Source organism: Marmota monax, unplaced genomic scaffold (assembly GCF_021218885.2).
Source record: "Marmota monax isolate L192 unplaced genomic scaffold, Marmota_monax_Labrador192_F-V1.1 WCK01_AAM20220418_F8-fsc00074, whole genome shotgun sequence".
Classification (NCBI taxonomy): Eukaryota; Metazoa; Chordata; class Mammalia; order Rodentia; family Sciuridae; genus Marmota; species Marmota monax.
In genome coordinates this window covers 4,380,370-4,406,557 of record NW_026694232.1, presented here as the reverse complement: position 1 = coordinate 4,406,557, position 26,188 = coordinate 4,380,370, and the positions used below count along the sequence as shown (strand labels likewise).

Genomic DNA, 26,188 nt, shown 5'->3' with positions numbered 1-26,188 from the left:
TGTGTGTTAAATATAAACTATTATTACAATGGGAAGGCTACAATAGAATTTTTTAATTAAAAAGTTTTCCCTACCTCCATGCTGTAAAAATGCAGAGTTCAAATAATAAATACCTGAATGTATAAGCAAAGGAATAAACAGATGAATAAATATGGCTTTCTTTCCCAACACACTGGGAATACAGTGGTCTTGTTCCCATAGTTTTGGGAGGCCTCTACTAAATGACATAGTTTGTTTTTCAGTTTATTATACAATAAATCATTAAGGAATCAAGCTTTCACTTAGTTGTTAGCCATGGTTGAAAGTATAAAAGGGTCAATGGAAAGAGCAAGGGAAATTTATTAAAAAAAAAAAATTAGAATCTATGGTTGGAGATTTATCTCAGTGGTGTGCACAAGGCCCTGGGTTCAATCTATAGGACAAAAAAGAAAGAAGGGAAAAGGAAATAGAACCTAGAATACACAAATTTAAACTGTACCCTGACTATTCCCAAAATTTGAGTTTTAATTGAATTTTTAAGAATTTGAAAGGTGAAATGTAAATGAATCAATAGTGCTGAACAAAGCAACCTACATATCTATTGTGTGTCATCAGCTCTTTCTTTCTCTTTTTTTAACTTACTGTGCAAATTATAGGCAATGTATGAATTTTCGAAAGGCCACCATTTTTAAAGAAACTGAAAAATTATGTTTCTCCTCTTTTACTCTGAACCTTAATGAGATCAGTATACGTGGGTACTACAAACAGAAGAGGGAAGAAAGAAGAATAGATGAAGGGGCGGTAAGGGGAGAGAAAGTTCTAAACCATTTCAGTGGAGTAAAGATCAATTTCATTTTAATATAATTTTTAATGGTTGTTCAAACTCCTATAATGCACCCACACAAAAGGCTTCAGTTAATGTGTGTGTATTTTGAGCTGTTCCCCTCTTCGACCCTCGATTTTAATTTCCGTCCTTCAAATGAGATGAATGGAGCGTGAAGCAGGTCATATCTCAATGCTGACACATGGGTTGCAGATAGAACTCACAGCCTAGAGAAGCAGCCAGTTTAGAGATTAAATCAAAGCAGCTCTGAATAGATGGGAGGTCAGCCAGGGCCAGCTTTGACATTTGATAGGACCTTGCGCTCAATCAGGCCTTTCTTCACTCATCCAGGCATCCTTGTGACAGTGGCCCTAAAAAACAGATGGAATATGTTACAAAGTGTAAGAGAAACACTAGATTGAGAAAGGAGATAGGTATCAATATTATCAAAGGGACAACTGTTATTTGAAGCAGCCAGCAAATCAGAAGCCCCTGCTTTGCTGCAATTGTTCAAGTTTGCCTTTCATGATTGTGAAATCTGGACCTTGGGGATGCTGAGATAATTCGTAAATTGCTTTTAAAATTTGCTTATATCCTATGCATTAAACTGTAAACTTTGAACGTTCTTGATGTCATAAGATTAAATTTTAGCCTGTGTTCACTTGGCCCATAAACAGTGTTTCCAAAAAGCCAAGCATAGGTTACGCTCTGTTTGTTTCTTTGTTTGCCTTTGGGAAACACACACACACACACAAACACACACGTGCATACACACACATACACTCTCTCTCTCTCTCTTCTACACAAACACATACACATACACACACACACACCAGGATAACCTTTGGAAGTGAAGAATCAGGGGCGTTAATGCAAGCACTCACTGTGCAGGGACCTGTGTGTGGTTTCAGGAAATCCCAGTCACGTTGCCAAGAGGATCATGAAAAATAAATGGCCCCAGAGCACTGCAGTGACAGACCGTTTTTAGTGAGTGGTAATGGGGCCATCTCTAGGATGAAAGGCAGGCTACCGGGTGTCACACCATTCATTATGCCTGCCTGATTTAAAGGAGATGCCTTTTACAGGGGTGACATGGGAGCAAATTATTTCCAGGAATATCACAGCTCTCTTCACCCCCTCCTCTCATAGCTCTGTCTTGCTGACTCTCATCCCAGCCATAGATACCTGCACTTTCTCTGAATATTTCCTGTCCTAGGCTATGTTGTAACTGGAGTTGACCCCTCCAAAATTCACCCCCTCCATATTGGGATAAGCAAGCTGGATGCCTGGCCTGAGGACAGCTTAGATAAGGACAGAAGCCTTGCTCACACCCCACTGCCCCTCCTTTACCCACTTTCTGGCTGGGAGTCTACAAGCCCAGGCTACATGGCCTTAAGACAACAACTGGACTCATATGCAAAGTGAGTTTCTGAAGCCATATTTTTGCTTGACATGGACTCCATCATCAGGGAAGTTAGTGTTTGACTCACATTTTATTCTTTCATTACAGTGGTCCATTAATAGTCAACTATGTGAAATTACTCACCTGAGGTTATTTCTGATGAAACATTAACCAATTCATAAAATTTCTCTAAGTTATGTTCTAACACTAATGCTTTATTAATGCTCGGAATTCTAATAAGAGAGTTACATAAAATACCCAAAAATTCCAATGAGCAAATCAGATTAATTATTAAAATTAATTATTAAACATAATTGATCTCAGAGAATTTGTGGGTAGAACTATCTCACTTAGTAGAAATACGCAAGTCTCATTTTGAAAAAAAAAAGCATTTAAATCTATCAGAAGAGTTATCATAGGATAAATTGTAATCTATGCCTTAGCTCACTTAAGGTATAACATTAAAAAAAATAACTTCATATTTCACACTGGTATGTTGAGGGAAAGATACATATAACCTACTTGAATCCTAACTAAGTTAATTTAGCTGCCACTTTAATGTAGCAAAGTACATCCATAGCTTAAAATAAAGTCTCTACAGGCATGCATTCAGTCTGTGTCACAGGTCTTTGTGAGGAGATGGCACAGTGATACTGATGAAACTTTCCAGAGAGGATCAGAGCACATTGGAGAGGCCTTTGGATTATCAGAGCATACAAGTCCTGTGAGTCTCTGTGTGTATGTTTAATTTATGCAAATTGTGCCCTGATTCTGGCCCCCAAAGGCTCAGATGTTTGTGAGAATTTAGAGAATATTTACAGAGAAGCATTTTTTTCTGAATAATTTTATCATTGAAATGTGGCACAAATCTTCCAAAATGGTAATTCTTTCTAGCAAGCTAATCCTTCAAGAGGTTTTTATGTCTCAGAGAAAGCTGTGCATAATCAAAAGACTCTACAAAATACATATTGCTTTGAGTCACTCTATAATTCCATTTAACTATTGCCAACTCCAAAAGCAGCCACAATTTCCCTGTATCTTGTGCACATCAGATGAGGAATGCAGAATGAATTGGCAGTTGGCCATCGAGTAGCCTAAAGAGGAAAAAAAAAAAAAAAACTTTGCAGGTCTTTTCCAACTAATTTTCTTTTCTTTTTAAATATTTTTAGTTGTAGATGGACACAATACCTTTATTTTGTTTATTTAGTTTTTTTATGTGGTGCTGGGGGTCAAACCCAGGGCCTCGAGCATGCAAGGTAAGCACTCTACCACTAAGCCACAAATGCCTTTTCAAGGGAAAGTTTGAAAAGAAAAGAAAAAATAAATGGGAAATGACTTTAGAAACACTGGTTCAATAAGATAAATTTTGACCTGCCCATCTTTCTGTGACTGAATGTATAGTCCAGTTACCAGAAAGATGACAAAAAAAAAGAAAGAAAGAAAAAAAATCATAGAACATATCTTTCAACAATTGATTTTTTAAACTATGCTGACACTTAAAAATAAGAAGTAAAAGAATTGAATATTGAAAAAATTAAGTCTGTTGGAAAATTAATAAGAAATAAAGCAAATAAATATATACTTAAGAACCTTAACCAAACTTCCATTTTCAAAAATTATACTAATTCCAAGTAATAAAGAAAAGATCTGGTTGTTCAAATAGAACACAGACACTTGTAAATATCATAGAATATGTTTTATTTCATCTTGCAACTTTTAAAAAATATATAAATGAGTCATTGACGTTCGTCAGAATGATCTAGAAGCATAATGCCCTGGTACATGTTCTGGCACATAACAGTTCACCAAATACACCAGCCCTTCAGTGAGAAGCAAATTACTAGACATGGTTACAGGCATAACCAGGGGGTTTTTGTTCTACTCAGTCAAATGTTCTGTAAACTCCCTGATTTATACCTTACAGTTGTGTACTCCTGAGCCTGGAAATCGATATAACTAGCCAGTTCACATATCGCCCACATTCTGAACAACATTTAAAATCAGTTGAAGTTTTCTTAGGGGCAAAGGCAATAATCTGGTAACAGTTTATTTCAGCTTGGGCATTCACCTCTCTCTCTTCAAAAATATCACAGGCTCAGATTTAGGGAAGAGAACTAAGGATTCAAAACCCTCTCAGATGGCATCCACGAGCATATGAAAAGGATGGTCCTGGTTCTGTAATAAGCATTGGGTCATGAAACAGATCTACCCATTGCAGTTTACTGTTCTATCTGTGCAAAGCAGCCCCAGAGGACTTTGCCTAGAGGGATTAAGGGCTCAGGTCTTCCTTGCAGGTGGGCAGGTCTGGACTCAAATTTGAGACCTGTGTCACCAAGGTGTGACATTGGGCAAGTCTATTTTAAGTGCAGTGACAATGATGCTTATTTCAAAGGACTAATAGACAATTGTCTAAAATGATTACATAAAGCGATTTTCACAGTTCTTGGCACAGATGAAGCATGTGACTGTTATATACAAATCCAATTCATCTTATCTTTAAGCATTCTAACCTGATAGGATTCCAAGAATACAAGGACACGACATGTCCTCATGCCCTTGTTAGTTATCATTTTGCAACTAAAAGAAAGAATTAACCAAAAAACCAGTTAAGTCAGTGGAGAGATAAGAAACCAAACTTGAAGATGGTGCTCCTCAGATGGTAAATAAAAGATTCATTGATAATGGCATCCTATTAAACAGATTGGAATTGCTTTTTCAGAGAATGCTGCATAATAACAATTAGAACATTATAGCATAGTCTAAGATCCTGTAGAGTATTGATGCATTTTTTAACCTATTTCTGCATGACCTATTGTCTCATCTTTTAATAGATGAAAACAATGAATGTTTATTTTTCCAGCAGTTTCTGGCAATTGTGAGTCCAAGAGGAGCTTAGCTGAGTAGTTTGGACTCCGGTTTTCTCATGAGCTACAGTCAAGACTTTGGATGGGTGGGGGGGATGGCTTCCATTATCTCAAGGTCTGGCTGAGGGAAAGTCTGCTTCCAGGCTGATTCACAGTGCTGTCAGCTGGCCTGGTCCTCTGAAAGGCTACTTCCACGCTCACTCCCCTGGGACTTGCCACAGGGCTGCCTTATGGCATGGCAGCTGTCTTCCCCTAGGGTAAGCCATTCAAAAGAGGGGTTGGGGGAAGCCCCTCCTCAATGCAAACCACAGTACCTTATAACCGAAACCTCAGAATTAACATCCTGTTACCTCCACTGCCTTCTATTTGTGAGATGTGAGGCAGTAAGACCACTCTACACTCCACAGGAAGGAATTAGAAAAGGGTGTGAAATCCAGGCAGCAAGGATCACTGGGGCCATATTAGAGGCTACTCTGCTTTCACAGTCCATCCTCTGGCTCCCAGTGACTTTTGTCCATCACCAATGCAAAATACACTCACTGCCCCCAAACACCTCAAAACTCTCATCACATTGCAACATTGACTGAAAGGCCAGAATCTCATCATCTAAGACCAGGTCCAGATGATGCTTTTCAAGGATAGTTCCTTAAGAAAGACTCCTCAATACTTTTCCTTGCAATCCATAAACCTTGAAAGAATAAAAAAAAAAATTGTGTTCTGTCTGTCAATATACAGTGGGATAAGCATAAGATCCATTCTATATAGTCCTGTTCAAAGTGGGGTTGGAGGACAGACACCAGAATTACTAATCCATAACAATTCTAAACTCCAGTCAGGTAAATGATAGAAGATCCTTGATTAGGTCTCATATAAGAAATAATCTTTTGTTTCTCTACTATGGCTTCTGTACTCTTGGTTCTACCATTTAATCTTCTTTCCATTTTTGCTAAAAGTAGCAGGTGTTAAAATTTTTCTGAATTCAAAACTCCATTTTTATTCTATTCTGTCTCTGTCCCCTCCATCCAAATGGTAATGTTTCTGTACATATCTCTTTTGAGAACTCTGTGGACTTCTTGTGAAACTTTCTGGGGTTAAATTCATTAGACAAAAGCTATACCCACAAGTCTCTTCCAGATAAACCCCTCCCTAACTTACACCTGTGCTAATATGACTAAGGACAGTGTCCCTCAGATTCCTGGAAGCCCTATTATTTATGGAGAAAATCTGTGTGGGACACTCTTAATCTCTTCAAAGGGTCTTAAGTCTGAGTGTTCTCTAAGGCATCACCTTAGATCTTTTTGAGCTCTCAATAAAAAAATTTTACAGTTACTCTCTGGTCTTTTCACTTCACACAATGTTTTCTTGGCATTACCCTGGATTTGATATTTGTTAGGAGATTTTTAAAAAATTATTTCTTATTTGTTTTTAAATTTTGGCCTCTTTGATCTTCTGAATAGTCTGAGAGCTTTCAAAACCCTTAGTCCTGGCTTTGTTTTGAAGTTTTGTTTAATAGTCCTTCCCGTGGCTTGTCTTTCATCTTACATTTTGCTCTAAGCAGCAAGAAGAAGCCAGGCAGTACCTAAATGCTCTGCTTGAAAATCTCTTTATCTAGGTCCCCACATTCATCGGGCACATTTCTACTTTCCATGTTACTGCACGTACGAGTCTTGCTAGATTTCTGCCCTCTCTGCCAGTGTCCAGTAAGATTTTTCTCCCCTTCCTTTACAAACTCACTGCTTGCCTCCTCAGAGTTCAAAATTCCATGGATAATGGGCTCAATGTACTTGCAGCTTTTACCAAGACTCTCCTCAAAATTCTTACTGTGTTTCCATTTTCTATATATTGCCAAGTTCCAAAGCGATGACCACATTTTAGATTTTGTTACAGCAGCTCCTCCATATCTGTGCCAGCCAGGGGTCAAAATTCATTCAGTATTCAGAAAGGCAGAACAACCAGGAGATGAATATCTCCTGGGAGAGGAAGGGTTTACTTTGGTATTTGTGGGCTTTGAAAAATAGAATTTGACCTTACACTATTGTGGAAGATGCATCATCAGTCTATGTCAGGTGTTTCTTCAGTTTGATAGGCTATAGGCTGAAGTCCAAGGTAAGCAGTTGGAAAGGGAAGACCGACATGAAGGGGATGAGATCAAAGATGGGACTCCATCAGTTATGACTGGAACCCATGAGGACAAACCACAAAACATATGTGTTCTTATTGCTTCTGACTTTGGTGGTATGAGTGTCCAGAGAAAAGCCTGTGCCCCTGGTCATGGAGCTGAAACACACCCCTGGTCCAGGAATTGGTAAAGCTGAAGGAAGAGCACAAAAAGGTGGAGCAGTTTCAGGCCTGGCTCCTGAGGGCACCAATGGGAGGAGCCAGCACATAAGCACAGAGATTAGCTATAAAATAGCTGCTGCCTCACTTCTACCTTCCATGCCAGGCCTCCCATGGGGATCTACCTCGTGGCTCATACTCATTGAAAACACACAGGAAAGACTATTGAGAAACATAGTTCAGCCAAGCCAGGATGACATGTTAAAACGTCACCACAATAAGCTCCTTTAGTAAAGTATGTGTGTACTTTTAAAAAGAATCCCTTATCTCTTATATCTGTTCAACCAATATCAGACATTACACTAGTTGGTAGGAATTAAAAAAAAAAAAAAAGAACAAATCATACAAAAATTCCTGCCTTCTTGGAGTTGATTCCTTATTTCAGGAAGATTGATGGTTTAGTCATATTTTCATTGTTGTGACCAAAATACCTGGCAAGAACAACTTAGAGGAGGAAAGAATTATTTTGGCTCAGGGTTTCAGAGATTTCAGCCCTTGTTTGGCTGGCTCCATTTCTGTGGGCTGATATGAGGCAGAACATCATGGCAATAAGTGCAGGAAAGCTGCTCAGGTCTTGGCAGTAAAGAAGCAGAGGGTGGAGGAGGACCTGGACAAAAGAAATACCCGTCTAGGGCATGTCCTATTGACCTACTTCCCCTAAAAATGCCCCACCTGCCTTGAGTTTCTGCCACTTCTCAGTACTCCATTTGGCTACCAATGGATTAACTCACTGATGAGGCCAGAGCCCTCATGGTCTAATCCCTTCCCAAAAGTCCCACCTGTGAATGTTGCCGCATTAGGGACCAAGTCTTCAACATATGAGAATTTTAAAAGGGACATTCCAAAATCAAACTGTAACAAGTGACAATAACCAATTATTTTTATCATAAAAAAAAAATCACATAGTACCTGACAAAATGAAGGGTTCTGTAAAAACAAAAATACAAACAAAAATCAGGACAAGTGGATTGGAACTGTAGTCTGGGGAGATCACAGGTCTCATTGTGATATTTACTCAAAGACTTAAGGGAGATGATGTGAAGGAATATGCAGATATTTGAAGGAATATTGTCAGTACGTTAAAGATGGTAATAGTCAACAAGCGAATGAATAAAAGAATATATAATCAAATAAATGAATAAGCAAAGAAAACTTAAGACAAATCCAATGGAAAGAAATTACCAATACGTGAATTTCTGATAGTGGGGACATTATCTCCCTACAACTTTTTTACCCAGTTAACTTTCTAAGACATGAGTCATATTGAGAAAATATTTCTACTTTTTACAGTTAGGTGGTTTTGGTTGTAAACACTCTGGCCAACTTAAAATCAAATTCATAGCAATTATATGAATTAACCAATGGACCCAAAAAAAAAAAGAAGTTCATCAGCCAGGCTTTAGGAAGAAGGCATCAGGACAATTCACATGGTGTAGGTATGAGAAAGAATGCATTGATGGGGACTCTCTTCCCGGCACCACTAGCAAAATGAACCAGTGATCATGATCCTTGTTTGTGTCATCCCACTGAAAACTCAAATTTGTGGGAGAATGTTTCACTCTTCAAACTTGGATCACCTGTCCATTTACTGGCCCAAAGAAAGACAAGCCAGCTGGACTGACAGTGTCACCAAGATGGGCTGTGACAAGAGTGGTTGGTTCTTCAAAAGAAAAATATGGATACAGAAAAGGATACTGGAGCTACAGAAGCAATTGATACTAACCACTTCTTTCAAAACTCATTGTAACTGGCTTATGGTCGGCTATATGTAAAGAATGGATAAGAGGACCTAAAGATCTAAAGACAAGGGAAGGGATGAGATTTTACTTGTGTCCCCAGCACTAGGGCCATCTTCTATATACAGGTTGGTTCATGCTGTCTTGTTGATGGTATTGTATAGGAAACAGGTAGTTCGAGGTAAGGAAGAAAAGAAATGCCCTAAACCACACAGGATGATTAGAAATGCTTGTCTCCTACAGACATGGCCTTGGGTGATAAATTATCATTCTCAGATCAGAGAAAAGGCCGGGGGCATTATAAACAGGATAGAAATCCAGACCTTGGGTCTGCCATGACTATAGATAAGGTTGCGTGTTTCTTCTCAGTCTATTCATGTCAGTTTCTTCCTGTTCTATTGCTCACCTTTCTCTGCCGGTATATTTTTAAAATATTAATTCAGAACATGAATCTTTCCTTTCTCCCCTAAAATGTCTTTGGGTATGTGATATTTTCACACAAAGGAGCTATTTTTTGGTATTCAAAAATTGCCTTTCTTCCTGCTGACAAAAAGAATTCACTCACTACCTACTAGTGCATAACACATATTTTGCTAGAGAGAGAAAAAGAGAAAGAAAGAGCACGCTCTAAATTATATAGGGAAAAAGAGAGGATATTAGATTTTAGAGGGACAAAATTATCCCTCCTCTTTGAACATTTTCCAGAACAACACAGTGCTGCCTGCCCATTGTTTCGGAGCTAATTGTTATATAAATGTCTCTGTAACACCACCTCTTCCTCAGAGCTCTTGTAGGCTATGGAATAATGACTCACTTCAGAACCACACCCTTATCTCTATCCAGTACTCCGGAAAGAAGAGAGAGTGCATTCTTTAATTTTCTGGTTTTTAACTCCTTATTTACTTTTCTAGTCCTTGTAAAGTTCTGTTTTCAATGTGTGTGATTGACCCCCTATGTCAATGCTGAAAAAATGGAGAAAGAAAATTAGGACAAGAATCAAGATTCTCTCTCTGTTCTAATATCTTACAGAAAATTCGGGCCAATATTTTCACCCAAGAAAGAAAAAAAAAAGTAGGGATTTTATAAACAAGATTTTCCCAGTTTAATGTACAAATGGACATTATAAGAATTAGACTAAAAGATCTTTTTATTTAACCTCTTTTTAAAATTCTAGATTGCATGCTAATTTAGATAATATCACTCTTTGCTAGGAAACTCAAAGAAATGTAAGTAATTGGTAAAAATAAGCTTTTTATTAAATTTTCTCACTGAATTTATGCATAGAATGACATCCTACTTTTGTCAGTATTTGTGTTGGATTTTCTTGGAACTTAAATTAGAAAATTCCCCAAGCCATTTTAGTTCTTAAAAATTAAGAGGGTACCATTTAGAGCATTTAAACTCTTGGGATACCAATTAGAGAACGATTGGTCTGGAAAATTAAAGATGTCTTCTAGAAAGTGTTTTCAGAATAGAGTTTTTAAAAAGCCTTCTTATTGGGACAACTAGACTCAACTGATGAGCATTTGAAAGGATAGGTTATTATTCCACAAAAGTATCACCTATAATAGGAAATATAAAATGTTACTCTACTTGGCATTGTAATACAATATGATAAAACACGAGCCACAGGTAATGGCTTCCACTAACCAAATGAGGCGATCAGATATGAGATCAAACTACTGGAGAGGATAGAAAAGACCTGTCCTGAGAGGCTATATTTTGTCCTTTGACTCCCTGGGATTTGTTTTCTCCTATGGTAGAACTTAGAGCTGTATGGTTTTTCAGAGGCTACAGATTTATAACCTCCTTATAGACATTTTATATCACCTGCTATTTATTTGCACTTCAAATACTACCTTTCCTCCTTCCTCCCACTGGCTTTTCACTGCTAGTTACAATCTTCTTTTCTCATCTGTATTCCTAGTATCTTGCCTGGCCTCTTGCTTTAGACACTTGATGACCAGGATCTTTCAGGTCAGCAACCATGCCTCTTTCTACTCAGTATCTCCAACACTAGCACTGAGCAAATTCCTAGCAGAAATAAAGTAGTATTTGATGAATGAGTGATATAAAAAGAAAGAAAGAAAGAAAGGGAGAGAGAGAAAGAAAGGTGGATGAGTGTTGAAAGAGTGGTCAGTGTCTATGGTAAAAGATTCATCCTTCCCATCACTGAAACAGTGGGAGATACGTTTTTGCAAAGGATTGTTTTTTTTTTTTTTTCAATGAAAATAACATAATACCATAGATGGCTTCTGTATTTTTCTTTTTATTTCTTTCTTTTTTTTTTAACATAACATGGTCCTCTACTTCATGAACATTACAGATAAAGTGGACTTTTTGTGGACCTGTTTTCTCCTGTAGTAAGATCTTGATAACCTTGTAAATTCCAAGTTGTGTTCACATCTCCAAAAACCTGATTGATAATGCATGTCTTATAAGTTGGCTTATTGTGTTTATAAGTTGGAGAGTCTCAGAAAAATAAAGCCAAAGTTAACTTTCACAAGTCCAAGTTTAATACAATTTGTAATTTTATGGAGGCTTTAAAGGCTGGAACTCACGGGCTGATAAACAGAGCACAGACCCCCATACCACCTTGGCATCTGGCATGCTGTTTATAAAAGTGCTTCCATATGTCAAAGGGAGGGAAGTATTCTGTGACTCCCAAAGCAGAATCGGGATCCAAGGGAAGAAGCAACAGGACCAAGAACTCAATTCACTTTAAAGAAAGACAAGTTTTAAGCTGATTGCCATTGGTCATATTCAAGAAACAAAACTTCTTGGTTTGCTATAGAATTCTGAGCCACCCTGAGGTCTGCTCAGCCCATTGAGCAGCCACCAGAAAGGAGACCTTGTCTGATGGTTTTCTTTAAAGGCAGGTGCAGGGACTCACCTAGCATATCCATCCATGCATCCATCCAGCTGTCCAGTCATCCACCTGTTCATTCATTGTTCTCATAAAAATTCTCTCTGAATTTTCTTGAGGAGTACCATCTTCACAGTGTCCATGACACTGACTTTCACTCTGTGTTCTTCCTCCTTGGTAATCTTTGCTTTCCTTCCCTTCTCCTGCTGCTCAGACCTCATTACACTAATCTAGGACCCTCCCCTACAGACACTATAGGATGTGCATATTCTTAAAAAAAAAAAGAAAAAAACTAACCACTCTGACTTCTTTCCTCTCCATGTGATCAACTCCTGAGAAATCTAGGAGTAACTTCCTGCTCTTATCACTCACATTTATTATTTTTGAAACACCCAATGAAAAATATGGCATTGGTATTAGTATTCCCAGTTTGTAGATGAGAAAACTGAGGGCCAAAGAAATTCCCTCACTGTCCTGAGCTCACACAGGTAAAATGATAAAGCCATCATTTAGATCTGGGCCCTCTGGCTCCAAGCTTGGTGCTCTACTCACTACTTCAACTGGGACCACCAGGTGTTGAGGCTTTGAATAGGGAATTCCTCATTGTTAAGGCTAGAAGTCTCTATTTTACATATATATGAATCCATTTTTTATTTTCCTTATCTATCAATAAAACTAATATGGGGATCTATAAATGTTCCTAGCATCAATCTCTTTTTTTTTTTTTGGAGTACACTGCAGCAGTCATAAACTGACGGTACTATTATTTAAGTTAGTTTGAGATTATACAAAGAGGCCAATTTTATCACACTGTTATTGCTATTGTGTCACTTTAGCTCAGACAGGTTAATTTAAGAAAAGAAAGTGATTTCAAAGGCAGTAAGCCACAATGGTGTAGAAAAGCCTTTGCCAGCTGGATATAATGCTCTGAAAATTAATGAAATCATCACCCCTTAAACTTTTCTCTAGAGCGGCATTGTCAAGAATGTTTTTTCTTTTTTCCTAAATTTAGCCATTGGCAAACAACCTCTTTGAAAACTAATAAAATTTAGTAATTTTTTCCATACATGTATGTTAGGGTGAATAAAATTTACTGAATAACATTGTAATCTGAATGACTGTTCCTCTGTGGCATAAATGAATCAAGATGAGTGGCACTGAGCTAAAGAAGCAAGTCCAAGGAATGATCCCCAAATATTTGCAGGAGTTAATTCAGCTTGGGTTGGAGAAAAACCAGGATCTTATTTCAGCCCTACATTCATATACTGCAAGCCTTTGAGTATCCAAGTAGAATGATGATAAATGTCACACGGGTCCAGGCAGAAAGAGGCTACATAGATCATCAGTCCTCAATAAGATCTTGCTGAAGGCCAACTTTTGGTGAATAAAATAGTTATGACCCACCCCCCATAAGTTCAGGAGCATAAAATGTGCTACATTTGCATAAAATTTACATAAACCTACCTAAATGATTCCAGCTGCCACAGAAAAAAAATATATGGGCATCTCCTTCTATTACCTTATACCTTGAGAGTGAGAGAAGTGCAGAGAAGTTGCTTGCAAGGTTCTCTGAAGAATGCTGCCCCAAAATTTAATCGTAAAAGCTTGATTAAATGGAATAACTGCAGGAAGGGAATCTGTTTGGCTAATTTTAATTTAAGTAAATCTGTTTTTTAAAATGCTTATTGTTGGGGTTGGGAATATAACTCAGTGGTAGAGTGCTTGTCTAGCATGCACTAGGCTCTGGGTTTAATCTCCAGCACATGTATGTGTGTGCACGTACACACAGACACAGACAATCCTTATTGCTGAATATATGATGATGTGGAACATTATTAAGAGAGCAAAGTCTTTTAGGGGACTACTCAGGTGGGCTCTGATCATCTGCTGGCCTTCAGATAGAGGCACACTTTAAATTAGTTTATCTTCTCTATTTTCTCAGCCATAGAATAAAAGATGGGGGAGTATTCAATCTAAATGGGAATGAAAATTATCTGAGAACTTTGATGAAAATTAAAATCCCAAGATCTATTCTGAGAGATCCCAATTCCAGGGTGAGGAGAGGAGTCATAAATCAATACCATGATCAGGCGCTGTAGATGATTCTGTACAGTTGTTCAGGTCACCAGACTTAGACCTTGCTGGGTTGAAAGAAATCAAAAAAGTACCTAATACTCATGGTTTGTGTCCATTAAACTCCCAGTTTGAGGTTCAGCATCTTGAAATCCCTAAGTTCTGTGAAGAGCAAAAACTTGAAAAAATGTGTTATCAAAGTTAGCCTTGGATCAGAAGTCAAGAGAAATCCTGAGTTAGAATCCTGGTGTCTTCCTCTAATTTTCATTATATTTGCAATCATTTTAATCTCTCTACATGTCTTTGAGGTGAAGACTAATTCATTTCCAAAGTCTCCCCAGTTTAAAACACTATAAAGAGTAAAAGAATTTGATATGAAGCTAAGTTCTTAGGTACATTTTGAAATTTGTGAGGAAACCATATCCACCTCTAAATTGACTGCTCTTAAAAAACATTTCACACACACAAAAAAATCTCTGTTCAGTTGACATGTACCCCGTAGAAGGAGGCTTCAGCACACCTTAAATTTGACTCAAAGTGAATTCTCATCCTCTGATCCTTCTCTGAGAACTTTCCAAAATGTCGCATATTCCTCTTTTAAAAACATAAACATAGGGAACAAAAGAACAAAAGAGAAAAATGAAGTTTGTTTAAATCATCTAGCTCAAAAGTTAATTATAAAGTAACACCCCTATTCAAGACCTCAGCCCAATGTTGTGCAAATCTAGACTAACTTTCTCTGCTGTGGGTGTGTACAAAGAACTGGATGAAGCATATATGAAGACTTTATAAGTCTGTTTGCAGTGGTCAATAATCTAGAGGCAGTAGAAAAATAGGTTTTCTGATAAGGCATCAGTTTTGCAATGAACACAATGAAATATGTCACTTTCAAGTTGAGTCCATTTTTGAAATCCCAGGCAAAGCCATCACAGCCCCTGTCATGGATACTGGATAATTGGGATTCGTTGCACAACCTATATTCTCTAAGAAATGATTGACATCCCTGAGGTTTGTGCTGTGTGAAAGTGGCCACATTGTCAAAACCTGGGCAAACACAATCTTCTCAAATGGTTAATTGAAATTCAGTTGAATACAAAGGTATAGAGGGTTTTTTTTTCATATATTTTAATACATAGCTTTAAAAGTTATGATTAGAATGAAGTATTTTATCTAGACTTACACAGTCTGACATGCTAGCTATAAGCCATGTGCGGCTATATAGCACTTGAAGTGTGTGGCTAATCCAAAATGAGGTTTGTTGTAAATATAAAATACGCACCAGACTTTTAAGGCTTGATTTTAAAAAAGAATGCCAAATATGGTGAATCTCAATAAAACCTTTTATGTTGATTATATTTAAAGAAATTATATTTTGGATATGTAGAGTTAACTAAAATATAACAGCAAAACTACTTTGACTTTTAAAAACTTTTTGAATATGACTAGTAGAAAATATAAATGACATATATGACTCATATTACATTTATATGAACAGCTTTGTTTTTAAAGAAAGATCAAATGTACCTTCTCAAAACAGTTTAACTGATGCTATTGATTACTCATTTGAGCATGTATAGCAGGTGAGATCAAGATAAGAATGTCACTCAATACCTGTTTATTCATTTTAGAATCATACTGATTGCTCTAAGATATGAAATCATAATTTCAAATTTTAATTTCTGTCTCAAAGGACCTTGTTATGACATAGTGCCCCATAGAGCCTTGGAATATCTAGAAGTTGCACTAAAAAATAATTTAATTGAATCCTACCTTTAGAGAACTCAACGAAGTCCTAGAGTTTAATCTCCTTGATATTACTTGAGAGAAAAGTAAGAACTAGAACCCAGATCACTGAATCTCAAGCCACAATATTTTGTACCATCACTACTTAAATTTAACTGTTTCAAAATGAGAATAACATTACTGTGTTTTTTCACAATGAATAGTCTTATTTTTACAAAAGGTAGATATGTTTTTCAATCCAAAAGCTATGTTTTTAAAAATTGCCATAATTGAGACCACACTTTTTTTTTCAAACAAAGATATTTGACTAAAGTAATTCAATGATATCCTTTCATTGATGTTCTTCCCCAGTAAATATAGTCTGGTCTAAAAGGATTTTAAGATATTAAGCAGTCAAAGCACAAAACTTATGAAATCATTAGAAGCAAAATGTGTCTGAACAGAAGAAGAGATGGGAAGGAGAATAAGCTTGTCTAAAGGAAGAGCCTTAAAGCCCTGGAACAAAGTCAGATGCCAGGCAGGCCTCCTGCCTGACAAAAATAAAATCAGATAAGGGCAATGATTTCCCCAAAGGGATAAACTTGGGTGAACGAAAGAACACTGACGAATTTACGGGAAATATTTTTTTAGATCTCATTAATTTTATACATATGGCACAAAGGAAAAGCAAAGGAAAACTGTCACTTCTCTCCTAGGTAGGGACAGAAAACCACCCCCTGCCCCAGTTCTCCTCCATGCTGACCTGGGTTCCTTGGGGAGCACTTAACCTCTTCATGGCCTCAAGAAGGCATCCCTCCAGTCACTCATTTGTAAAGCAAAGAGTCCCATCAAGGCTTTCATTGATTCTCCATAACTAACTATATTTTAAAAATATAGCTGTGTGTGGTGGCCACACCTCAGCTACTAGAGTGCCTGAGGCAGGAATTATAAGTTCAAGGCCCGTCTCAGGCCCTAAGGTGACCCTGTCTCAAAACAAAAAATTAAAAGTACTGGAAAGGTAATTCAGTGGTAGAATACCCCTGGATTCAATCCCCAATAGTGGGAAAAAATTTAAAAATAATAATAATTAATATTCCATTCTGTAGAGGTTGAGGGGGAAAGGAAACAAAATGTATCTTTTAAGATCATTTAAAAATAGTCTCATTATCAGAGGAAAACAGTCATTCTAAAATACTATTTTAACTAAATTGGCCAATTGTTTTTGGTCAAGGAAATATAATAAACTTTAGGGTGCCAAATGCCTGCCACAGTGCCTGCCCACCCAAGATACCCAATAAATGTTCAAATTATCTGCATCACTCAGAGAGATGCCAGTGTGAATATAAGGGTAGAGATGATTAAGGACTGGGGAGTATCAAGCATCAATATCCTGTTTCTTTTTTCTTAATTTTTTGTATAGTTGTAGATGGACAGAATGCCTTTATTTTATTTAGTTATTTTTATGTGGTGCTGAGGATCAAACCCAGTGCCTCCTACATGCTAGGCAAGCACTCTGCCACTGAGCTACAGCCCCAGCCCAAAATCCTATTTTTTTTTAACATCCTGATTTTATTTTACTTAACATTTCAATTATAATGCATTTTCGTGTATTTTACCTGAAATATATAAATACATAATATTCAAAGTATAAAGTATAATGAAAATCCTTTTCATCTTTCCTTTTTCCTTTTTTTAATCTTACCATTTCTCTTCTTTTAGTTTTGGCTTTTCTCAAACAAGGTTTGTGTCACTCCAGACTTTCTCTAATTCTATTCTCTTCACTGGGAAAACATATTTACTGAGTTTGAGAATACTTGGCGCTCTCTTAGAGCAAGATGAAGTGGCATTAATGTCAAGACAGTTTCCTAACCACCAAAGGAAGACCCAAGATGGTCACTATGGGATCAGCAGCACCTTAACTTTTAAATGCTATATCATCATTTTAGAGTGCCAATCAAATTTTACCTTGCTCTGGGGAACTGCTTCCCACTAATCCAACCATTAACAATCTGATGTTCAAACCATCAAGTATTTGTGCATTATCAAACAATATCCAAAGAAAAAAAGATGTCCTGAGAAGACATGAACATTCACATCAGTTCATCAATTCCAATGTTCTTTTCCCATAACACAATATGCATAGGAAGTTACATTTACTCAGTAAGTTGCTAAATATAGGTAGATGGTCTTACTGATGAGTGTCATTGAGCTAAGAAGGTGAGATATACTTATCCACACTGTAGAATGTAGAATTTGCCTACCTACTTGCAGGAATAAGGAAAACTTTATTTTCCCCTAGGGATTATTGGCAATATTCTGACAAATATTAGTTTTTAACACTTCTTTTTAATTTTTCTAAGCAAGCCATCTTTCTTCTTTTAGTATTGCCTTTTTTACAACTGTGTGTCATTAAATTAATCAAATTCGGTATACTGCCTTGTATTGCATTCCCATTCTGCTTTTCTAAGAAGTCTCCTTGATGGGTTTTTAGCTGTTATCAAGAGTTTATAGTCCTTCTTTTACAATTATCTATTGGTTTACCCAGAGAGAGTGCCAATCAAATCTGTTATGTGGATATTTTTACCAGATTAACTCAATCAAAGTGCTGCTATTTCCAAGTTTTTTGTTTATATCTCACTCTTGTACCCTGCATTTACTGTGTAGGCACCCTTGTACATTCTCTTTAGCAATGGAACTACCAAGCCTTATTCTAAATAATTTAGGACATGTCTAAACACATTTTTCATGAGTGATGTTGACCCACATGACTCAGGCACTTCAGAGAACATAGTATCATCATATAAAAATTCCAGATCTAGACAACTAGATAACTTTCCTTTTGAAAGCAAATGGTTCTCTATTTTAATTCCTCCCCAGTCTTCCAAAGCAAATAGATTTCTTCCACTATTTTTCTAAGCTAAGTAAACATCATTAAGTGGGCCTTTGGCATAGCTTAGGTTCATTAAGTGATGTTTCTATCTGAAATTAAAATATAAAAACAATCCTCGTGTCCTATTTGCTTCCACTCTAATGGGGAGTCTAGGCATTGGCTTAAAATTTTAGTGTGGATGCAGGATTGTGTATTCCACTTTGAGCTGCAAGAATCTCTACAGTCAGATGCCTGTGTAATTTCTATGAAAAAGTCACAACAATTTTTTGTATAACAGTCACTACACAATACTTATATATAATTAATTCTTACATGAGCTACAGCTCTTTAAGTATAGAGATCATAATTTTTGTTACATTTCTTGGATCCATTGGGATCTCTATTATGTCAAACCAGATGATGTCTTTTTCCCCACCATATTGTACATTTTCCAACCACCAGTATACTTGTATTACAATTATAATACGAAATTGTCTTACAGCTTTCAAAGACAAATGAAGATAAAAACACCTCTTCCTCATACTACTGAATTCTCAGTTTCTGGAATATCTTTGCATTTTGTCCATAAAGGCCATATTTCTGGCCTTGACACCTCCCATCTTTCATTGAGTCATAAACCAATAACATCACAATGTGTAAAGGGCAGGCATGTGTGGAGGTGGGGCATTGGAAACCAGGAATAGGACCTGGACTGCCAATCCCTTTGAATCTTGTAAAAGTCCAAAGGAGTTGTAGTTGTTAAAAACAGGAGAGAAAAATTTTAACATTCATGAGTTTACATCAGTGAATTTTGAAACATGTTATTACTAATACACTTGAGACCTGATTGAAAACCTCAAAAGTTTTCTTCTTACTAACACAGAAAAAGAAACAAGAAAAATTAGGAGCATACTGCCACCATCACAAATGTGACTCTTTATGTCCACATTTTCCTATGTTTGCAATATCTGGACAACAAATCTCGTGATTCCTTACCATTGTTTTGAATAATTGATCATGAAATTTTTTGGGGGGTAACTATGCTTCTGTGAAAGCAACATCAAAACCAAGGTGTTTCTCTTCCATTCCAACCATCTGAATCCATTTCCTATCTCTGTCCTGCACATTTTCTTCCTTTTCTCACATTTCTGCATATTCCCTCAAGTCCAGAATTTCTGAAAGAGGTTGATAAAGATTACCTACATACAGTCTAAATAAACAACCCCACCATGATGAAGGACAGATTTGGGCTACAAGGAGGGATCAGTCTGCTTGCTGCTGTCCCAGTCCCGCCCGATGTCATAGACTATCCTCTGATCACAGCTTCTCTCTTTGGAACTTTTTATACCCTCCTGGCTTACTGCCGCTGGTGATGCTCTCTGATTTAGTTCTCAGCTTGGCAGTGTGCCCTAGTGTAAGCACATGGTCTCTTTGCTGCACAGTTCTCCACAGCATGCACCATGAGTTACAGCCGTATGGCCAGCCAGCTAGCACCAGCTTTAAAGACCCCCACGACATACCCTGGCGATCCACAAACACCATCTAGGAAAAGAGAAGGCAAAATTAGGAGAAATTCTAGAATGTGGAAAAGGATGTAAGTGAGCAGCATTACCAAAACGATAACGATTTTGGGCAACAGCCTGCAACACAAGTGAAAGAAAGGAGGTAACTAACTAATTTATTAAAATGTGCCCTTTCGCATACTCACACTGCATACATACGTGCTTTGGCTTTCTTTGTTCTCGGATCCAACAACAGCTATGGAATACTTTGGTGACAGTTCTTACTTCATAAATTTGGTTCCCTGGTCCAATTTTTCCTTGCAAGGAAAAAAAGAAGAAAAAGAAAACTTAAAGATCTCTCCTCAAATGAGATTCTCTTTCCCCCTGGGTTTTCATTGATTTATAATTGCATCGATATTTCACATTTCTATTAAAAACACCGTGTTCTAATGCTCAGTCTGGCAGAGGCTTCCCTTTGCATTTGACAGAACATTCACCAAATCATCTTATTACGGACAGACTCGGGTTTTGGGAAAATCAATACGTGTTTAGCTCTCAGGAAGGCAGAGGAGCTTCAGAATGTGAACAGGGGCCACCAGCAATTGCTGGGATGGGAATGTTGCTAAAGAATGAAATGAGGCCACGGGGCTGTGGATTGTGGAATTTCAGTGGTTATGTAACCACATTTTTAGGTTAATTATTCACTCTCTTCTGCCCCTGTTTCCTTTAGGGTAGCTGCTCCTGGGACAGCAACATTGTCATTTCCTGTGAATTGCTGCTTCACTGACCACTGTTTTTGTCTGAAAGGGAAGGGGCCTTTCAGAGAAACCCTATTTTGTTTAAGTTGCTAAATAATAAATCCTTGGCCTCTGTGCTTCACATTGCTTTGCTGTCAATCGTGGACAGTGTTCAGTTATACATCAGGGTGAAGATGGGGTTTCTCTTTTAGACATGTGCCCTGGAAAAAGCCTACCTCCCTGCTACTTACAGTGGGGGTTCCATTGTAACAGTTCTGCCTTTTCCCTCATCTCTGCCCCCAAATCAAAACATGTACTCAAAAGGCAATGAAAGGTCTCAAGCTGCTAAGGAAGCTAAACAAATCTGCTAACAATAGTCACAGCCTTACTGAGGTGGGATGTACAAGAAATTAGGTCTATATTCCTCAGAAGGCATTCTGGAAAACCTCCCCATCACACCAAAGCCCACCTCTAAAATATGACCAGTCATGGTGCCAGGCAGAGGGTTGGGGGTTCATGCCTGGTGACTAGGGCTGATGGCTCATATGTAAAAGTACAGCATTCTCCCTGCTCATGTCCCAAAGCTACTGGGAGTGAGATCAGCAACTAACTGCTTCAGAGTGGTTGGGCTATTGTCTAACTAGTTTCTATTCATCATAAAAGCAAAGACCTGAGCCTTACTTGAAAAATGTTTTGAGACTAAGGCTTCCAAGCAGCAAACCTTACCATCAAGGAGAAAGAACAACCTCCTATGGGAAACGGCTAAACTTAAAATAAAATTGACCAAGCAGAGAGTTATAAATAATATTATTTTAACAGGGTTTTGAGGTGCAGCCAAATATTTTGGAATGTTCTCAGTCTGAACAAAACTAGCATATTTTTCATGTTTTCCAGCCTCATGACTGAAACAAGAGATAAAGGGACAAGAAAAAAAAAAAAAAACACCACAGTTTAAAAATGTAAATTGAAGAGAAAAATCAATCTGGGCAGTCATAAAATCCAGGTGGCAGGCAAAAATTGAACTCATTTATGAAAAAATGCAGAGTTTCCTCTAACAGGCCATAATCAAGGTGGAATGAAAAGAGCAAAAAAAAATTGAAGGCAGAAAAAGTTCAAATCCCAAGTTTACCATTCATAAAATGTTTGCATATGGGCAAATTCCTTAGCAAACATGAACTTCATGTTACTCATCTGGATAATGGAAAGTATAGCACCAATTTTGTAGAGCTATGAGGATTTAGAGATTGGCTATGAAAGCATCTAGCACAGCACTTGGTGCATACGGGGACGTGAAATTTATGCTGTCTAATACTGTTTCCCACATCCCTCCCACCCCCAAGACCCCAGAAGAACAGAAGATTTGACCTCAATTAAATTCTTTTAAATAGTTTGGTTTTTGTTTGTTACTGAAAATGATCATTTGGCTTTTAAAAATAAAATTAAATTAGAAATCTTGTCTTTTGCTGATTCTGCAACTGTGGAAGAATTAGCTATGAGAAGAGTCCTCACTTCTTTAAACTTCAGGTTCTTGTCTTTAAAGTAAAGGGGCTGGAATCATCTATTTAAAAAAACAAACAAACAAACAAACAAAAAAAAACTTCCAGTTTGGCTATCCCAGGAATGGATCAGGAATGGATGGGATCTATGCCTATTAAAATCATGGTTTTCCTGTTTTGTTTTCAGATGGCCTTCTCCTGATAGGCTATTTAAAATTGAGTTTTGGTATAACTAATACTGGTGTTTTTCTTTGTATGTGGAGATCTTCGTGAAGGCAAAGAAGAGTCTTGTTCTCAGAAGATGTTCAATACATGTTTGCAGAATGAATACCTTATACTAATTAATACAAAACAGAATGACACTTTTAGTATAAAACTTTGGTCCAATCCCAGTGCATTGCTCCCCCTTATTCAGAGCTCCCCCAATCTTTGTGGAAACATGGGATGCACCATCCATAATACTGTGAATGCAGCAAGCAGCAGGTATTTAAAGAACTTTTGCATCCAATGCAGTTTTTTTTTCATTTTATTTTAATTATTTTTTTATAATGTTGGTGAGTGGCTTATGAGTTCTTTATTGTTACTAAAAAGTTCAGAAAGTTCCCAAAATAATGCAATCATCTGTCTTTCAAAGTTAAGCATTTATAAAATAAATAACAAAATAATTGTAAGCTATCCTTTTCCAAACATTCCTAAGAGGAGAGAGAGGGGAAAAAAAAAAAAAACAAAACCAACTAAACATATAGACTCTGACTTAAATGCCTATATTATGTCCACAAGTTGTAGTGTAGCCTTTATCTAGGGTGTAAATAATCCAAAGAACAAAAGAGAAACTCCTTCTTCATCAACAGGACTTTCTGACCCTAGAGGTTTTTTTGTCAAGCATATACCAGTCCTATAGGGCATGAAAATGTGTGGGTTTATCTGTTAATCAAATTAGTTTATTTGTAAATTGGAAATATTGAGTCAGTGGAAACAAAACCTTAAAATCATGAATTTCTGTGGAGGAGAATTCTTCTGCTCTCAACATTTAATCTTTTGAGGGGTTGAGGAGAAGGACATATTTCCTCTGCCTCCATTGGCCTTTGGACCATTGATTGGTCAAGATTAGAATTCAAATTGTCTGTAAGGAGAATGAGGCATTGACTGGAGTCTCCACCCGTCTGGCTGCAAGGTCTCCTCCTAAACGTGTCCTCACTGCTGGTGCTGCTGCTTCTGCTGCTGGAACTTGTTATCCTCAGATTCAGATGTCTTTGGAATTCGTGACAGTGGCTGGCATTTGGCTTTGCTTCTGGGGTAAATCTGTTCTAACTCTTCATATGTCACCTTATAATTTTCCACTTTCATGGATGTAGTTTAAATTTCCACAGTAGTCAGTTCTTCTACTGAGAGAATGCAGTAAGTCAAGAGAGAAGTGTTTGCCAACTCAAAAAAAATTTAGACAATTAATCATGAGATGTTTCACTAATGGGATGTCAGATGTTGGTTTGGCTTTCAAGTTTACGTGAGTATAACCAACGACTCTACTACATCAGTCGAGTTACTGGTTTTAAAGAATTCCTCTATCTTTTGAATATGTTCCAAATATTATTCCTTGTATTTAGTTATCCATTTTCTTTTCTACTGGTATTTGGTGATTAGGCAGATTGTTACATATAAACCTTAAAGTTTTCACCGAAACTTCTCTTTGATATAAAGATATGTAAATTTAGAAAGAATGTAACAAAAAAAAAAGTTTTAGTGTTTAGAGCCATGTGTTTCCAAGTATATAAGAATATTCTTGGAAAACAGAGGAACATTAAATTTGAATCTCCTAAGCCATTGATAAAATGAATAAGCAAAGACTTTTTCAGAATCATATACATTCAATTATACCAGTCAAAATTCAATAGCAAGGCAATCAGTACTTTAAATTTTACTCAGGACTTTGTTATAAACAATTATACATCATGTTAGTGCACAGTGGCCTTTGAGGCCCTTCACAACCTGCTGGATGATTGACACCCTTTGACACTGGAAGTTCCCATTACTCCCTTACCTATATTTGTGCTCCTCATGGTCGGAGCCCTGCAGCTGCATTCCCGCCTCCACCTCTAGCTTGATCCGTGTCTGGAATTGTCTACACTTCTCTTTTTCTGTGCTTGGCAACAAATCTATCAACACATACACTTTCTTATGTTTTCAAGGCCTGGCATAGTCTAGACATGCACCAAACTGATGCACGTAGCAATTAGAATACTTCCTCTCCATGACTGTGTGAGGCAGTCTTACTACATGCTTCTTTCATTTCTAAGTCTGAATAGACTCCCTTTGCTCCACCATGCACACTGTCTTAGAATACTATTATTATACTAATAATCTATTTCTCCCCTCAGATCTGTTAATATTTGCCTTTTATATTTAAGTGTTCCAGTGTTGAGTACAGATGTTACAATTGTGATGCTCTTATGATTAATTGACACTTTTATGGAATAGCTGTCTTCCTTTTTTACAGGTTTTGAATGAGGATCTATTTTATTTGATGTAAGCTTCAGATCCTGCTGCTGTCTTTTGATTTTCATTAGCATGGAACACCTTTTTCCATCCCTTCACTTTCATTTCATGTGTGTCCTTAGAGTTAAAGTGAATCTGATAGGCAGTGTACAGGTGGGCTTGTATTTGTTCTCCACTTACCCACTGTGTTTTTTTTTTTTGATTGGAGAATTTGATCCATCTATATGTAAAGTAATTATTGCTAGGTAAGAACTTACTATTGCCATTGTGCTGTTTTCTGTTTTGTAGCTCCTGTCTTCCTCATTTGGGGCTCTTCCATAGATTTGATTTTCTTCCTTTTTAAAAAAAAATATATATTTATTGGTTCTTTTTAGTCATACATGAAAGTAAATCCATTTTTATATAAATTATACAATCATGGACTATATTTTATTCTAGTTAGAGTCCCATTTCATGTATGTTTGTGATGGTGGGATTCACCGTGATGTTTTTATACATGTACATGGGAAAGTTATGTCAGATTCATTCCAGTGTCATTCTTTTGCCTATCCCCCTCCCTTTCCCTCCATTCCCCATCGTCTAATCTACTGCATTTCTATTCTTCCCCTCATGCTCCCCTCTGTATTGTGGGTTAGCTCCCTCATATCAGTGAAAACATTCAATTTTTAGTTTTTGGAACTGGCTTGCTTAACTTAGCATGATAGTTTCCAGATCCATCCATTTGCTGGCAAATGTAACAAAGTCATTCTTCTTCGTGGCTGACTAATATACTCCATGGTGTATATATTCCACATTTTCTTTATCCATTTATCTATTGAAGGGAACCTAGGTTGGTTCCATTAGGACTGAAAATTGGTGCAACCAATCTGGAAAGCAGTATGGAATTTCCTCAGAGAACTTGGAATGAAACCACGTTTGACTCAGTAATCCCACTCCTCACTATATACCCAAAGAATTTAAAATCAGCATACTATAGTGACACAACTACATCAATGTTTATTGCTATAAACAATAGATTTGATTATTTTCAAATCTATTATAAAATAGATTTGATGACTTCCTACAGTGCTGTGCATTGATTTTTTTTCTCATTTTCTTTTGTGTATCTATCAGAGGGTTATGCTTAATATGGAGTTTACATAAATATCTTATAATAAGTATCTTATAATAGTCTATTTTAAGCTGATATCAACTTTGCATACAAAAAGTCTGCACTTTTCTTCCCCTCCCATATTTTAAGTTTTTGATGTTACAATTTACTTCTTTTATATTTCATAACCATTGTAATT

At 37.1% G+C, this 26,188-nt stretch overlaps 1 long non-coding RNA gene across 1 annotated transcript; it reads right to left on the bottom strand.

Annotated features, from left to right (window-relative positions):
- Nucleotides 1–302: 302 nt before the first annotated feature.
- On the bottom strand, nucleotides 303–25,232 carry LOC124108354 (uncharacterized). The gene is made up of 3 exons (XR_006856661.2): nucleotides 25,157–25,232; nucleotides 20,380–20,490; nucleotides 303–1,173 (listed from the first exon to the last, which is right to left on the bottom strand). It is a non-coding gene; the product is annotated as an uncharacterized LOC124108354 (long non-coding RNA).
- Between the last annotated feature and the right edge of the window lie 956 nt (nucleotides 25,233–26,188).